This window comes from Pocillopora damicornis, chromosome 14, assembly GCF_964200805.1.
Source record: "Pocillopora damicornis chromosome 14, jaPocDami1.2, whole genome shotgun sequence".
NCBI lineage: Eukaryota > Metazoa > Cnidaria > Anthozoa > Scleractinia > Pocilloporidae > Pocillopora > Pocillopora damicornis.
Genome location: NC_142683.1, coordinates 17,067,609 through 17,085,540, shown reverse-complemented (window position 1 = coordinate 17,085,540; position 17,932 = coordinate 17,067,609). Strand labels below are relative to the sequence as shown.

The following is a 17,932-nucleotide window of genomic DNA, read 5'->3' as shown; positions in this document are numbered from 1 at the left end:
ATATGGAAACTTAAAATTTATTCCACTTTTGGGATGAATTCTCAGAATTTAACCCGTTTTTCTGGAATTAATTAGAAAAAAACGGAAAATCAGGGATGTCCCGAGTTATATTTTATTCCAATTTTAAGATGAATGGACACAATTTAGCCTGTTTTCAGAAAAATACGAGATGGCTTATCGTAATTAAACATAAGCAAAGCGCGCACATCAAGCGCAAAAATAATTTATTCAAACCGAGCGTTCGGTCAAAACAACCGCGTACGATCAAGACAATAGTATGTAATGATATCTTCACATCTCAAAGGTGCAAAAACGTTCAAAGTCCGGCTAAACAGTTCAAGGAATTGTTCAGTCTATGTCCGAATCACTTTCGATGAAATGGAATCGTCGTTTCCGAGGTTTTACCATGTTTGTTTTTAATTTCGGCGTTGGATCGCTCGAACAAAGTGTTAAGCTGGGTCGGTTCGTAATTTTCGATTTCCTCGGCAATTCCCTTCTCTAAACACCACTTTTTCCAAACCGACAACCAAAAACCAGTGCTTTTTACAGTATTTTCGTTGTTTAAGCTGTTTATCAGCTGCGGTGGCGAAAGAAAACCTACTTAAAACGCCGGCCATTGTTTCGCTCGCAAATTTTCAAATTTTGTTGCGACATCCAAGGCTCGCATTTGATTGGCTATCTGCGAGTTTCTTTAATTATTGACCAATGAGAATGTTTGATTTGTTTCTTTCTTTGCAATGAATTAACCCTCTTCTGCACTGAATTACCTGAAAACTGCATTTATCTTAACCAATCAGAACTGAGAAATTTCTCCATGTAGATTATTAGCTGGAAAAGAGAATGTAGCCTTCCCTATAAAATATTGATCAATCTACAAGTTTTGGTGTTATGTTTCACCACTGTGATGTTCTGATTGTTGAGAAGGGTCTGCATATATTACCCACACCCTTGGAATTTAAGTCAATTTAGCGTTAAAAATGTTTTCAGGCAATGGGAAATTTTCCCAGAAGTCGCTGAATACGCAGATGCATGTGCATATATCGACGGCAAACTATTGATTTATCTTTGCTTGACAAGCAAAGTGAACATCTACGCAGAGGCCTACGGGTACTATGCACCGTTAGATAAAACATCGCAACAGAATAATTGAAGGGTTGAGTGCAAAAGAAGCCATTTCAAAAGGATCTCATTCAAGATAGACATCTAACCAAAAAGTGGGATGCTTATACGAGAAAAGAAAAGAAAACCAAACTCAGGTTATTCAGATTTAATCAAATTTTTAACAGACAACATTAACAAGCATTACTTTCTTGTCATTATTAACATGCATCACGAACGACAATTGAGCAATAACTATTATTCATGCTAATGCTAAGTCAAAGCTTTGTCACAGTTTATTTCTCAACAAGATATTGTAGATGAAGATAAAGAGTGATTTTATCCAACCAGTGAAATTGGTCATAAACTACTATGCATTACAAACATTTTTGGTTTATGTCATGTTTTCCATACACAATACGGGGTGATCCAACAATCAAACATGCGTGCTGGTGTCATACAGGTTTGTTCACATACTGTTTCATGGGTTCATTAAAATCACTCTAGTTGTTCCTTTTTAAATGTTTCATATAAATTTTGGTTACCTTTATCCTGCTACTGTATGATGTCCTTTGTTGACAAATTCTCTTGATAAGTAGGTGTATGGAACAAATTAACACTTTTTTGTGTCATTCAGGCAGGAGTGATTGGTGTTAAATATTTTTTCTAATTACCAGGTGCACTAGCAAACCATAATTAATCTCACTCAAAATTCAAGCCTAAATTGCTCATGTAACGAAAAAAAATGGATAGTAAAAAAAAAAAAAAAAAAAGAACTCCTCCAGTTGTACTTGAGCATGCAACACTTCTATGGTCAACATCTTCAGTACAAATAATTCAAGCAAATAACTTCAGGTGAAATAGTGATTTTTTGGAATTTGTGAAATATAAAGTAGACCACAGTGCACTAATATACAATAAATCCATTCTATCTTTTATTTACTTGCAACTATTTGGCTCTAATTGTTCAATACTATTTCACTGATTATAGAAAGTAACTCTTTCTGTCCTTCCAATTTGCCCTTATATACTTTGGAATAAAATAAAGCAGTTGACACCAGATTGAGGAGTCAAGGCTATTTTATTCACCCATTCATTTGTAATTGTTGGTAAGATTTCTTTTTTATATGGGTTGCTGTAAATGTCAAGGTTTTAAACAAATTCTTTGCAATTCAAATGTTTGTGTTTTTTTTAACATGTTACTGCTCTGGAAATGCACTTGATGTGAAACTCTAACAATTCCAAAGGAGGTTTTGTAGACAAATTCATGGGTCTGGTGTGAACATACTTAACATGTTGATGGCCATGTCTAGGTACTATTCACAATTTGGAGCAGGGGAATTTTGGATATAACTTGAATTAAGCATGCTTCAAAACCCAGTCAAAACTGTTCAAGTGAACACATGACCCATTAGGTGTTTAACCCTTTCACTCCCACAAGTGACCAAGACAGAATTTCTCCTTACAATATCAATACAATATCAAGCAGGCAGGTGATGAGAATAGAGAAGAAAATCAATTACAGGATTATTAGTTGATCCAATACCAAATTCTCTGAACTAACATCATAAGAATTGTGTGGCAGATAGTGAAGAGAATTACTAATTAGATCTTGGGAGTGAAAGGGTTAATTATTAGTATTACACTGTGCCAAATAGCTTGCCTTACAGATTTTGTTTAAAATTAAAAAAAGTATTTCTCCTCAAGTTGCCTCCATTTCCAGTCTCTCCACATTTCATAATGATGGCAGAACATCTCTGCATACTATAAAATAATGAAAATAATAATGATATTCCCCTAAACTACTTAACATGTTACAAGAACATCTCTGCATAGTATACAATAATAATAATAATATTTAATAATAATAATCATAACAATAACAATAAAGTAAGAGAAAACTTAAACAGAAGAAAACCATAAATCACTCACAAATTCTGCATACCTAATAAGAAGCATCTTTGGGAGGCTTGAGGAGCTCATACAAGACAAAATCTTTATCATCTGGTCCACTGGCTGTAAAAAAGCAAAACAATGCTTTCTTTAGCAAATAACAAAAAACAAAAAGGTTTATATAGATGAATAGTTATGGAACAATATAGCAAAAAACTCATTTTGCAAAATCAAAGAGACAAAGAGTGAAAATGGTCAACATATTAATTACCTTGAATACTGTTTTCATTTGACAACTCTGTGTCTTTGTCCAATTGTTTAATGTCTAATGAGGGAAGAAGAGGGGGGAGAGAAGGGGCAAGAGGAGGGAGGAGAGGAGGAGGAGAGGAGGGGGAAGAGGAGGGAGGAGAGGAGGAGAAGAGGAGGGCAAGAGGAAGGAGGAGAGGAGGGAGGAGAGGAGGGAGGAGAGGAGGGAGGAGAGGAGGAGGAGAGGATGGGGAAGAGGAGAGAGGAGAGGAGGGGCAAGAGGAGAGAGGATAGGAGGAGGAGAGGAGGAGGAGGAGAGGAGGGGCAAGAGGAGGGAGGAGAGGAGGGAGGAGAGGAGGGAGGAGAGGAGGGAGGAGAGGAGGGAGGAGAGGGGGGAGGAGAGGAGGGAGGAGAGGAGGGAGGAGAGGAGGAGGAGAGGATGGGGAAGAGGAGGGAGGAGAGAAGGGGGAGAGGAGGGGGAAGAGGAGGGGGGAGAGGAAGGGGAAGAGGAGGGGGAGAGGAGGGGGAAGAGGAGGGAGGAGAGGAGGTGGAGAGGAGGGGAAAGAGGAGGGAGGAGAGGAGGGAGAGAAGGGGAAGAGGAGGGGGGAGAGGAAGGGGAAGAGGAGGGGGAGAGGAGGGATCATCTTCCATATCTTCATAATCCTCCTCAAAATCCCCTGATTCATACTTACCAAGAAAAGCAACACCAAAACCAGCAGAAACCTCTTCCATGGTTTTTTTTAGGACTTACTCCTGTTCTACATTTATTGATTCCATCTTTGCCTATTCTTGCACTACTGTCTTCACCAGCACAATGCACAAAACAGTATTTGCCAGTTTATCATAAACATATTTCTGGCATCTATTGAAGCTACAATCTGCTAAATAAAATAAAGTTCTTGTCAATAAGTAATAGCTATATAAGATTGCTACCTTAACCATACAAATATTGATAAACCCTTTACACTCTGACATCAGTATGCATATTCTCCATACTGTTCTCTATACATTTCCTAAGGTGCTGATGAGGAGAATTTGTTTAAAAATCAAGAGCTTTATAAGTTGTTGGTCATATCCTTGATTCTTGTAACTTTAATGCTTGATTCAGGGGTGATATTGTATGGAGAAATTAGAAGCTGGTCACTCTCAGGGGTTAAAGGGTTAAGATTTTTTCTTTCATTAATGTATTGCAAACTGTACATCACTGGAAAAACAGATCCTATTTAATGGTTCTGTGATGACCTCTCTACAAGTAACTGGAATTGAGGCAATGGAAAATATTTTTGCATGCTCAGTGTATTGTAGCATGATAGTATTTCAAAGTTTCCTGTTTCTGAATTCCAGCAGTGGATAACTCTTGTATTCCAGCACTGTTATTTTCCAGCCCCTCTCAGCTGTTCTCAGTTTCTCAGTAGGAGGCAACTGTTGTATTCCAGTACTGTTAATTTCAAGCCCCACACAGCTGTTCTGAGATTACCAGCAGGGAATAAATAATTATTCTTTTCCAGTACTTACTTGTATTTTCCAGCCCCTGTGAGCTGTTCTGTCTTTTCTGTTTTCCAGCTGGAGGTAACTGTTATTTCTAAGCACAATTATTTTCTAGCCTTTCTAGGCTGATTGGAGTTTTCCTGCTCAAGTTAACTGTTATTTTCCATAAAAACTGAATAATGTACATAAGGACCCAGGCATGAAGTCAAGAAACTTTCCTTGGAAACCTTGGAAACAAGACAATAATGTTTTTAATTACTCAGATCAATACTAAAAAATTTAATTGTTTGTTGGAAACAATGATATGTAATGTTATATAATGTTAAATGTTACATGATGTTGGAAATATCAAGGCCAACAGTAATTTTTTGAACATAAAAATTTAATAAATTGACACCTGTGGAGTATGTAGCATCACTTATGAATGAGACAAGAATGTGCTTTTAAATTTCCATAATACCTGAATAATGTCTGTGTAAAATTTGACCTCAAATGTAGTATTTTTAACTTATAAACCTACTCCTGGTAAGTGGCCCTGGCAACCTATCTTTACATGTAACTGCCAATAAAATAACCCTCCATTTTTATAAAGATCTGAGTAACCTTTTAAGGCCTTCCTTTCATTTTTTTAAAGCATGGCCTCACCAACTTTTTCTTTTAGCTCCACTGATAAAAAACATTTAGGGAAAGTCATATACTGTAATCGACAAGCACAACTAGTGCTTAAATACTCAGTTGGCAATTGACTGAGACACCATTAGCACCACAACAAAAAAAGTAAGAACCTTCAACTGGCTGAAACTTGCATCATTTAGTTTCATACTGTTCTTCCCGCATTTCCTGATACATTAACCTCTATTTAGTGGACACCTCTTTAACACAGAACCAGGGAAGGTTCTCCAAGGGGTTACCTTTGACACTTTTATAACTATAAAAGTAATAGCTTTCAATGCAGTTTAAAGTGATTTAATATTTTAAAGGGCATGTAAACCCAAAAATACATGTTTTTCTTATACTATGTAACAAGTGGCGTAGAAAACGAATTTGAAATTAGTTTTGTCCAATTCGACTTATTTTAGGAGAAAATCGGCATTATCAACTGAAATTCCATTTCCGGTAAAAACAATAGCGAGAAGTCGTGACGTAAGCGGTGGAACCAAAATATTGCGCAACACATATTCCCCAGTAGAACTGGTGTGGGAGTTCGTGTAAGTAGCGGTAGTTCGGAAGATGTTTTTTCAGAAGGTAGCGACTCGAATGCCTTAAGCTTAGTACATGACAGCGCTGGGGATAATCCAGAATCTTTAGGAGAGTCTGGGCCACGTCCTTGACAATATGAGCCGCGTAGGGTTCACCGAAGCGATCCGCACGAAGACAGTACAGAACATGTCGACAGCGATGCGACAGTCTCGGAAACTCAGACTGGTATTTAATTTACTTTGTGATTTATTTGTATTTAACATGAAAATGCAATACAGCGAGGGTACAATCTAAAGGAATGCAACAGAATTTTTTTAAACTTGAGCTTCTGAGAGTGTTTTATATAAAATTATCAAAAGTGCGAGTGTGGAACTTGTCAACCAATGCCGAAAACTCATGAAAGTGTTTGTTGTACGGAAATCGGGCAATTGTGGCAAAATGGCCTGAAACCCAGATAAGTTGTATCACTGAGCATCCAGGTTTTCAGTCAATTTGCCTCGATTTCTGGGTGCTGGAGACGGCCAAGTACGCTTACAGGCAGCAGTAAAGCACAGATAATCACACCAGAAACGACTAAGCTAAATATTTTCTGTTTCATCTGTTTTGTTACATTTTGAGATCGATTTACTTGAGTTGTTTCTGCCATTGATTTAATAATACAATACTAGAGCTAGTTGTTTTTCGCTTCTTTCCTGGCAGGAAATTTCGCTAAATTGCCTACAGATAGCTTGTTCGTTGGTGTTGGGGATATCTCAGCAAACACTTTAGGGTCGCTGTGCTATCTTGTGCGGTAACAATATCCTTCATCTCAGAAGCATTTCCATCGATAAAACAAGTTGTATCATGTGCATTTCCTTGTGTGGCCTTCATAATTATCCAACCCTGTTTGTGTTTGCTTCGATTTGCATTATTGAAAAGATAGTTTTGCAAGCTGAAATCAGGATCTTTTAAGTTGTACTCAAAATGATGAATATTGTCCTACTGACCTTTGAATGTATTTTCACTGCTGTGAAAACCGTGACACAAATTCTTCTGCTGTTTCTCTGCAGGGTTTCTCAAAGGAAGCACTAAGTGGGGCTGGCATGGATTTTCTTATAGAACATAAGGGTTGATTATGGGATCCTGTATAGAATTCTTTGTATAGAACCGACAAAATTCCAGATCACGTTATAACACACTGATATCAACGAATTCTCTTTCTTTGATACGTGTTTCGACAGGCAAAGGTTCAGACATGTCAGTGTCTTTTACGGGCTCAGCGCTGGCTCCCAAACAACTGACTTCCCCATAATCTTTCATTAAATGAGAAAAAAGATGTTTTTAGAGAACCAATAAAGCTATTGTTGTTTAATTAACGAAACGTTCTCATGTAAATCGATTTTGTACTTTCTCTGTTGACCTTTAACTTTTGAAGAGCTCAACTTCTTTCTCAGTTTGGTCAGCCACTTCCGAATCCTCGTCGTCTGCCGACTGTATGGGTCGTTTTTCGTCTTCCGAATAATTTACTTCTGGTGAGGCCTGAATCGTCGGTACAGCACCAGGAATAAAAATGACTGCTACAAACAACAGAACATTCGAACGGCTCGACGAAATCGGCTATTTTCACTTGAACAAATGTCACAAATTGTCGCTTCAAATTTGCGTCATTTGGAAATATTTGCATTGTATGCCCAGTTTTGTTTGAATCAGTACAAAACTGGACGGCTCAACGCTTCACCATTACGAAAAAATTGATTATATTGAAGCAAACTGTACGTAAAAAAATCATGACGAGACCAGCAAACAACGGCTGTAGAAAAGACTCCTTCGTGCCTCACGCGATTATAAAACGAGACTTTGGAGGATCCACCCGTGACGTCACAGGAAAGATGGCGCCATTCAAGATGGCGAATGTTTCGAATTTGGAAGAGCTTTTACAAAGTGAAAATGGACTTTTGAGAAAAAACGAATGGTACCTTTGGTGTACTTGATATATTTACTAAACATCCATGTGAAAAGAAAATGAACGTTTTTTGGGTTTACATGCCCTTTAAATACAGTTAACTTCTCCACTTATTACACAACAACTGTGCAAAGCATGTCAACAGTAAATAACAAACATGGAGAGTTACAAATTACTTTCAGTACTTTAGAGAGCAAGCAACTTGTTCCTTACCATCATTTTTCTGTATTTTATTTCCATTTACAGAGTCAAGTGGCTGTAACGAAAAAAAAAAAAATTCAAACAGTAGTTTAGTCATTAACATAGAATTAAAGAAATACTCTCACTTACGAGCAGAGATTGTCAGTAAGCGTCTTTTATTTTGACCTCCAGAACAGTTTTGATACCAAAGGTACCTTCCCAGTGTTCAAAAGGAAAACATCATTGCCTGATTCATCACAGTGATCTGAATAAAGAAATATTGAAAACTCCTTTCAGAAAAGATTATCATACCACTATTAAGACTTATTTTCTTAAACTACATGAACCAAACACTCATGCCCTTGGAATTTCAATCACTCACCACTTTTTGTGAAGAAAGAGCTGACATCATATTAATCACAAGTAAGATGAGATTGTTCAAAAGTAGTGCGATGTACTTCAACCTATGAGTCTGCATGGTTTGAAAAATTTTTGTTTAATACTGACATTTTCTTTTTAATTCAACTGTAGTTAATTAATCAGAAGAAATCCTTAAATTAATTATACATTAATTATCTCAACCCAGACAATCACACAACTTTTCACACACCTTGCAGTTGAAGTCTCATGCAATACAAAATGGTTAACATCAAAAAAAACCTTTCACCTTAAGGTATTGTATCTATCATTCATAGGAAAATACTCATCAGATACAAGAGCTTACTGTCAGTAAAACCCTGAGCATGATAGAATGTTATTGCCTTAATTTCTTCACCACAAATAAAGTTACATTTTACAAGTTACCTTTCTCAGTGTCCTCTGTTGTTGGCATAACTGCTGAAGACTTTTGCTGCCCTGTGAACCAGCAGGATTTCTATTCAAGAATAAAATCATTTAATCATTAATCAATGATCAGCCCATGTTGATTGAACTTCTTAACCACTGTCTTGATTTTTAAACAGGTTAACTGTCTACATTATTTATTCTATATTACACATTTTCCTTCTTATAAGCCAAGGGTGACTGTTGATGTGCCCACTGATAATTTAGTTTTGATTTAATTTAGTTTAGTTTTTAGTTATCCTAAGGAAAATCAACAGCCACCACTTGCCAAAGGACACTCTTACATCATCTTTTGGCAAATGAAGTTGAAAATAAAATCAATTAAATTTAATGAATGAATATATCAACATTACATAAATCAAAGGTTCTTTTATACCAAATGGAAGTTCCATTGAACTTTCTACTTACAATCTTCTTTCCACTAGGCTCAGATGATGATGGGGACTGGGGAGGTTGATGAATAGGGGGGTCAGAGCTCTTCTGAACAAGCACTATGAACAAGTCAAATGGTTGACAATTTGAATGTTTATTTTTATGTTTAGTAGATATTTAAACATTCACATAAAATTCCTTGATTACTCCCCATGATAGAACATCAACTAATTTTCACTCATGGCGAGGTTTACACTGAGTCTACAAATGCATAATAATTGCAAATGACTCCTTCTTCAGCTTAACCCTATTTAACATGTTACTTCTGCCTGTGATATTCACACATCATCTGGCAAACAGATAGTGAGAATACCCAAACTTATCTGGTAGAACTTTTTACCTTGAAATTTGGGGCATCACCAGCAATTGATGAGGGCATCAAGTACTGGTGATGCCTCATATTTCTGAGCTGGATTAGGAGCTCCTCCTTCAGCCTCAAAGACTGCAGTAAGACAAAAAGTTGACTATCCTAAGTAAGTATAGATTGGGAGAATATCCTACCTGGGATACAAAAGGCTAATGGCAGCTCAGGCTGAACTACTTGCTTATAGGGTTAAATATGTAGCAACCAGTGGGGAGAATTAATATTCAGATATTTAAGTTAAAGAGTTAAAACACTGGCAAATTTTACAAAAGTTAACTATTTTAAGTAATAACAGATTGAAAGAATATTCCAACTGGAATATACGAAAGGCTAACTGCAGCCCTTGGCTGAACTACTTGCAATAAAACATACTCATTAAACAGCAGTAATTACCTTCTTGACTGGGGGCATTGATTGCTGGGGAGGCCTTGTATTTCTGAGCTGGGATTGGAGTTCCTCCTCCAGGCTCAAAGACTGCATTAAAACAAAAAGTTAACTATCCTAAGTAAGAACAGATTGGGATAATATTCCACCTGGGTTACAAAAGGCCAATGGCAAACATGGCTGAACTTATTGCAATGGAGCATACTCATGAAACAGCAGTAATTACCTTCTTGACTGGGGACATGGACTGGAGTTCTTCCCTCAGGCTCACAGACTGCAGTAAGACTCTCACTTGGTGTCACTTCACTATAGGATGATGTCAAGATTCCACACACATTTAAAGATGATGCACTTCTATTACCAAACTCTTTCTCTGACTGTTTAGTGTTGCTTGATACCCTTACAACAATGTCCTGCAAGCTTGATGCGGCTGCTTCTATTATGCTCCCAATGTAAAGGTCGAGCTGCTGTTCTCCGATTTTCATTGACTCCCTAGAACTGGGAGTAGCATTCTGAAAGTAATAAATCATTACATTTCTTAGCTGAAAAACTGTAAAAGAGAAAAGTATAAATAAACTTCCTATTTGCTGTTATAATATTAATGACAATGATTCATTAAAAAAGGCATTTGCATGTTATGATTGATTCTTTTGATACAAATTGTTCCTGAAGCACAGCATGCACTACACTTATTTGAAACCCCATTTGAAGCCAGCCGGTGCATACATAATTCTATATTTAAACTCAAGAACCTGGTACTTAATAGGCTCCTAGCTTTAAGGCAGCTAATGCATCAGGTTTAAAATGAAAAAAATTAAATTTTTTTTACATATTTAAAAGGAGAAAAGTCACTTTAGAAAAGTAAAGTAGAAACTATTACCCTGGTCTTGATTCCTTTAGAGGTTCAAGTAGTTCATGTATGATACACACACTAAATCTTAATTCTTTAGAGTTCTGTCACAATATACAGACTGGTAAACCAAAAGCTGGTAAATCCTTATAGGTTCATGCATAGTGGACTCAAAGAGATTTGATAAACAGGGTTTGAAAATAAGGAGAATCTAGTGCACTTTAGACAAGGTTAGTTAGTTTCAAATTGGGAAATGTTGAAAATAAGCTAAAACGTGCGCCATTGCAATGTGTAAAATAATCCAACTGCGCTCTTTCTTAAAGAAGGTAGATTATTGCATTTCTATGACAATAAGACCCTCACCATATAAATTGAGTGTCAAGCAATTCGACAAAGAAACGGCCGCCATACTAAAGAGAACGTTTGAAGAAAACGAACGAGCAGCTGAAGATTGCTTTCCTCTCTATCGATCACTTAGAGTTCTCCTTCACGTTTTTGGACAGAGATACTCTGTCCAATACTCTCTAATACTCTCCTTTCATAACGTCTGCCAAACGATCGATTGGGATCGTTAGAAAAGTTCGCCCTGATTTAGCCATAAATTTATTCCCTGCCCCTCCCCTGTAAAGACAGTGTTTTGACTCGTAACCAGGATCCACGCTGTGCCCTGACACTTTTCTTGAGAAGATTCCTTTTCAGCAAAGGGTGGCGATCATCCCCAAATGTTGAAAAAGTTAGTTCAAACAAAAATAATGACGACTGAGATTAGCAATTCAGTATAAACGAAACCTCGCTAGTAAATAAGTCTCCAGCCTGTAAGCGCGCGCAAAAATACCGCACTATTGCACGAATAGGAAAAAAACCTTGTTCAGATATTCCATCTTGCAATGTTTTCCATAGTGCTATGTTGTCTTGAAAATAGTTCGTTTTCTGCTTATCCCTTGTCTGAACTTACCTGGTATCCTTTCCATTTGCAGCCCGAGATTTTTTACAACTCTGCTCATGAATGAAGCGCGCGCATTTTATTCTCATTTCACGCGTGAAAAGATACACTTGCCGCGACAAAATCTTTCCGAATTCTTATGGTTCTTAACCACACAAAACGCTGAAAGATCGAAACCTAGTCAGATTTGTTCTGACCATGCGCCATTTTGGACTACTAACAAGGCCATCCGGAGCGGTGCTATTCCGTCGATCTCTAAGACTGTTGTATTTGTTGTTGTTGTTGTTGCCATGGTTGTTGTTGTTTTATTCGTACAAAAGACGCAATTTGGTTATCTAAGACCTGCGCATCTTGATTTCGCAGACGTTTATGTTTATTAGTTGGCTGTAGCTGTCAATAAGTAAGAATAGGATTTCCTTGCGCTTGCCTTGGTGCTCGCCCTATGGAGTTTTTTTGGTCTCCAGCTCCGTTTTTTTTCCATGCTCCGTGTTCATTTCAAACGGTGTCACTTTTCACTTGAGTTTTGGGGATATGAGTCCAATCGAAAAACAGTAATGAAAACATTTGCGTGATGCATAGAATTTGTTCAATGAGAAGCTAAGTGATCGCAAAAGTAACATTACAAACACCGTGCAAAATGCTGATTTTATCTATTATACATTATTATATATTACTTTTAGCTAACCCTTTTCCATTATTCAGCTATTTATTCTTGGCGTCAAATTTCCTTGCGTTTACATCTGGTCTTTCATTTCCTACGCTTTGTCTCTTGGCTTCCTCTTCCAACACTTCTTTTTCTTCTCAGTTAAAGACAAATCAACTTTATGTATGCAGGAGCCCAAAGGCCTGGCACACGACAAGTTCCGAATGTGTCCTACGAAATAAAGCTAGGATCTTATTTTAACCACCCTAAGTACAAAAAAATGAACAACGAATAGTACTCACGTCTACAGGGCTCATCTCTTTGATTGCTTCCATCACTTTCTTGAATTTTCCTCCGAATGACTTATGAAGTGCCTAACTCCAACCAACGGAAAGTTATAATGACAGGTTGTAATTTTCGCGCGTCGTGATGACGTAACAAACCAGATAATAAAACAATCAACAGATTAGCAAGTATACGTAACTTCTGCCTCGTTTTCAGGCGCCTTTGCTCTGGTTCAGGAAAGCGCGGGAAAATGCCCGAGTGTGCAGACTGCTGGAGAGGAGGTTATTGACAGATTTTAATAAACGTTCGCCCATTGACTACCTCAGGCTCTAATTTACTCAAAGCGATTGCAAAAGCAACAGACAAGTCCAAGAAACGAGACTGAGAAAGATCGGGAGCTTATCAGGAAAAATAAAGGGGTGCATCGTTCCGCATGTAAACCAGTGTAGGGCTGTCGGTTAATCTGGCCACCACGACGCGCTGACCACTGACTGCGAAAATTTAACACAGACTTCTCGCAAATGAAGGGTTCTAGAGAGAAGAATGAGAGAAAGATCGGGAGCTTTTCTGGAAATGATGAAAAGAGCGCGTCCTCCCGCAAGAAAGCCAAGTCTTCAAGCAAGCTGCTTTGTAGTTGATGCTTAGTTTGCTTGCGAACTTATGAAAATGAGGGAAACATATGAGTGCTAAGTTCTGCTTGGTACGTAGCATGAAACCACTTGGCTATAAATTAACGATCGTTCCTCGCCAAAAGTAAGCTTCGCTCATCCGACCCGTGAATGATAGAAAAGAGATGATATTAAACCTTTGACAACAAGAAGTGACCATTAAGTAAATTTTGGCCACAAGTTCATTACACAGTTTGAAGGACAGGCAATGAAAAGACAAAAAGTGACTAAACTGGATTGAAGCTTTGATATCACAACAAATTGTCGATATCAAAAAGCATGGAAATACATACAGGGCACCAGTTATGAACATCCATTTTCAGATGCTGGGAGTGAGTACGTAGCTTCCAAAAACTGGAAAGGTTTCTAGAAAGTATTTCACTTTGGATATCATGGTTCATTTTACCTGATCCGTAAAACATTCTACGAGGTGGCTCTTCTTGTCCACTGACACAAATTGTCAATAAACAATGCAGGTAAACGTAGAGTTTAAAAATCTCAATTGGCCGGAGGCAAACCAATCGGCTATAGACAAAGTGCAGCCAAGGAGTTGAGCTCGAGCAATCGAGAACAAATCCGGTAAGTTGCAGGGTAAAGGACTTTAATTCACACGCAACACACGCCCTCTAGTATCAGGCTTCAGGAGTTTTGTGTTTCATTTCACGTCATTTTTCACCTCAAGCCAACGCCAGATATTTTGTATTGTACTGTTTTGTTTTTCTTCCCACCTACCCTACCACCCTCGGTGATTTTACGTGATGTCATAGGGTGGCAGAGAGGTTTACTCAGCACATCATTGGCTGTTGTTTACTTTTCGTTCGTATTCTTAATAAACTTCTCTCTGTGCCGAAAAGCGAATTGTGTTTTATTTGTGTCAGGGAGCGTAGTTGGGGAATAAGTTTCTTTTGGGAAAGGCTTTTCAATGACGATAGGAACATCCTTTGCAACCGCATTACTTTGGAAGGAAAGAAAAATCACAGGGTGCCCACTCTCGTCCTAGGAGCTACTCGTTTTCTCTCATTTCGAACATGAGGAATGCTTGTGGATTGTGTTTCTAAGACTTACTTCATAAGTTAAGCGTTTAGGGTAACAAGGAAACATGTAAAAATACTGAGAAAAAATGTCAAAATAATAAAAGTAATTACATAAAGTATAGCTAATTAAATCGTATGAAAGTGAGAGAATAATGTTATGTGAAGCGCTCGAGAAGTATTCAGTAATGTTAAGGTATGTGTATACGAAGTATGCTAAGTTTTTGGGAGATTTCTACTCCAAGCGCAGTCTATTAAGTATATTTTGGTTGCTTTTGGCCTCGCACCAGCTGCAGGCATTGTAATTAACAACGTATGAATAAATGGGTTTAGTTTCTAAGGAAATTGTGGTGCTGCATCGGTGAGGGGTACAACGAGATAATTTGATTTTATAATCCAACTGCACAAGGTAGAGTTCAAATAACGCGAAAATATGTATATACCACATGTGTACAGTTGGTTATTTTGTTCTGTAAAAAAATCCGTTTAACAGGCTGGCTGCGCACGCTGCGCTTCTCTATCCACTTTGCTTTTCTCGCCTTATGAGAAATGAGCAGAAAGACTTGGCGGGAAAAAAAAAAGCACTTGGATCATAAATAACCTAGTAGACTATTCATTGGTGTGTAGTATTCCCTAGTATTTTGACTCCTTGTTTGAATTCGACGAGCCTGTGGGGGAAGTCAAAATACGGCAAAGCTCCTAAAAATACTCAGGTATGTCACCGCCAGATAAAGAAAATCCGAAAAAATCACCTTGAATCTTATTTCGCAAGATAATCATCTCACGGCTGGAGCTTGGGCTGCCTGTGGTTTGAGTTCAGATAAGTTAAGTTTTTTTTTCTCTCAAGGTGAAGTGACGGGATATTTTCGTCCGTCTGAAAGTCATGCTCTTTTTCTGTTACATGCCTAACAACTCACGTTCCATCACGTACCATAAAAACAACGTCCGAAGTCCGCTAGAACATACCCAATCATTGCACTACACGAACATTAGTCAATTTTTTACGTGCTTGAATTGTATTCCACCAACCAAATTCACATTTACGCGCGCCCGGGTATTATTCACTATTCATGACTCATTTCCTCGGGAAAGTTAACAATGTATCATCAACTTTTGGTTTTCCTGAGAATGTCACGCAATGGTAAAAACATCAGTATGGTCGTGAAACAAAAAGTGAGTCATTTGCATCCTGTCGCGGTCGAGTACTAGGAAAAGAGTACCCTCTCGACACCGTTCTTGTTATCAGTCACCTTCTGAAGAACTCATCAAAATATCTTCGGTCTTGCAAAATTTTACAAATTTATCAGGTTCTTAAGGACGAATTCCACGCTCCGTCGTTGACGAAACGTCGTTTTAAGGTAAGCTCTGAAATAATTAATTAAACTAAGTGGATTTTTGTCTCACCCACTCGCAGTGTTCCATCAGTAACATTGCCAGTTTGTATTAACAAAGAAAAACTTTCTACATTGTAAAATATAGATAATCCGGTATGAGGCGTGGGGTCTTGGTTTCATATAGGTCTTTCAGCAAAGTGAGCCGGCAACAACACACCAGGCCATATGATCGCAGACAAGAGCAAGTTATGAAAATGTTATCGATCTAAAGTGCTGCGTTCCTGCTTAGTCTATTTTTTTAGAAGAATATTTAGTGAGAACCGAGAAAACTGAGTGTTACGAGATAATCTGAAGCCTTCTTCCTTTTTATTTTGATTATAAACTACCGTCTACGTGTTACATCCTGTTCGCATTATAGAAATTGAAAGAGGAAGCAGTTGTCATAAACACGTTTCGAGGGGAAGATGTAAAACGCTTCTTGCTTATTAAATGATAAAAAACTTGGCAGGTATTTTCAGTCAGAGAAAAATTTAAGGCGACAAATCAAAAAACGAATTCTTTAACGCATCATTTGACTTCTTTTGAACAAATGTAGGTTATATTAAGAACACAGCGTAACTGAATATTTATCAGCACACCTGTGGAAAATGAAAATAAGCCTAAATCCAACTCGCACATAGATTTTGGAATAAATGATCGTCTTCTTTGCCCTTTCTTTTGTCCTACATAAATTAACGAGTGAACCACATGCTCCTCGTTCTTGTTCGTCATAACTCAAGTCGAAAATTTGACGAAAATTTGAAATAAGATTACCTAATTGCGTTTGTTTGTTCCACATAAAATCATGAGTACATCACGTGCTACCCGTTCGAGTTTTTCATTGAAGGCATTTTGGGAGGCGGATATTCATCTATTAGTTTAGTTTGAAATGACAGAAGGAAATAGTCCAATATGAAAGAAAGAAAACATTACTATTAATCCGAGTCATTACGTTAGTGCCATACCTCCTGACTGTGGTGTACTCAAAGTTCTACGGAGCATGCCCGAAGGTGTTTGGTTTCAAAAACAACATGGCGCGATCGGTAAGAAGTAAAGATCGTGCTTCTAAAGACAATAGGAAATATAAACCCGGGGTAAAATTGTATCAAGTGGAAAGACTTGTCAGCAAGCGGAAATCGTCGAACAAAGTTTCGCATATTGTCTTGATAATTGTGCAGAGTTGCAAACAATGGACAGCTGATTTTACGACGAGCGTATTTGTGTGTACACTATGATAAATCACATTTGAATTACTTACCATAAAATACCTTGCTAAATTTCCAAAGTGGCTACCAAAACAACGAAAAAAAAGTGCCGATGCGGTGAGCGTTTTCTATATTTTTCGCCTTGTTGTGCCATCCCTGGTGAAAATCTTTGAAGGATCTTTAACGTACCTACAAGATCTTAATGAGAACCTTTAAAGACCTTCAAAATTCTTCTTAAGATCTTCAAGGATCTTTCATTTTCTCGCCAGGATCTTCAAGGATCTTCAAAGTTCTTGCAAATTTTGCCACACTTTTCTTCACTCCATCACGTGTCATTTCCTTGTAAACAATTTGCATTTAATCACGTATTCCATCCGCAGTATCCAACCCCACTGGAAAAAATGGGGTTGTTGGGATGTTGGGCAATAACCCCCGAAAAAATCGAGCACGGGCTCAATGGAAGAAAACAAATCGTGCAATTGGCGAAAGACCCCCCCCCCCCCCCCCCCCCGCATCAAAAATCTAATGGTCCGTCAATAAGGTATCTTTTACATTATTCTAAAATGAAATGAATTTCATGCCGCGTTTACATGCAAGATAATTTAGATTATAAAAACAAGTAGTAAAAACAAGTATTTACGTCCCTTTTCTATGCTTCCCTCGCTCCTAAAGAGGATTCATACAAATATGAGTGTCGTACCGCGTTTACTTTACACAGGTACCAAAGGTCGTCCAGAATTAGTGTTTCGTTCCGGAATGAAAACCTCAATAAACTCCTTCAGAAATGACTCGTTTCGAATAGTTTTATTCTGGTATCATGTGGCAACCGAGATAAACTCATTCTTGAACAAAACTCATTCCGAT

The 17,932-nt window shown here is 37.8% G+C and overlaps 1 protein-coding gene and 1 long non-coding RNA gene across 5 annotated transcripts in view; one reads left to right on the top strand and one right to left on the bottom strand.

Annotated features, from left to right (window-relative positions):
* The window catches only part of LOC149034781 (supervillin-like), a 74,398-nt gene extending 62,866 nt beyond the window's left edge, over positions 1 to 11,532 (bottom strand). For 2 of the 4 annotated variants that reach the window (XM_089194345.1, XM_089194347.1), the window contains exon 1: positions 11,284 to 11,532. The gene's annotated coding sequence lies outside the window, so the exon portion shown is untranslated. Of the gene's footprint in view, positions 1 to 10,079; positions 10,161 to 11,283 lie in introns of those variants that run through there. The other 2 variants (XM_089194350.1, XM_089194352.1) reach the window with 2 other exon arrangements.
* On the top strand, positions 5,695 to 7,280 carry LOC149034782 (uncharacterized). The gene is made up of 2 exons (XR_016183102.1): positions 5,695 to 6,715; positions 6,975 to 7,280. It is a non-coding gene; the product is annotated as an uncharacterized LOC149034782 (long non-coding RNA).
* Positions 11,533 to 17,932: the final 6,400 nt, after the last annotated feature.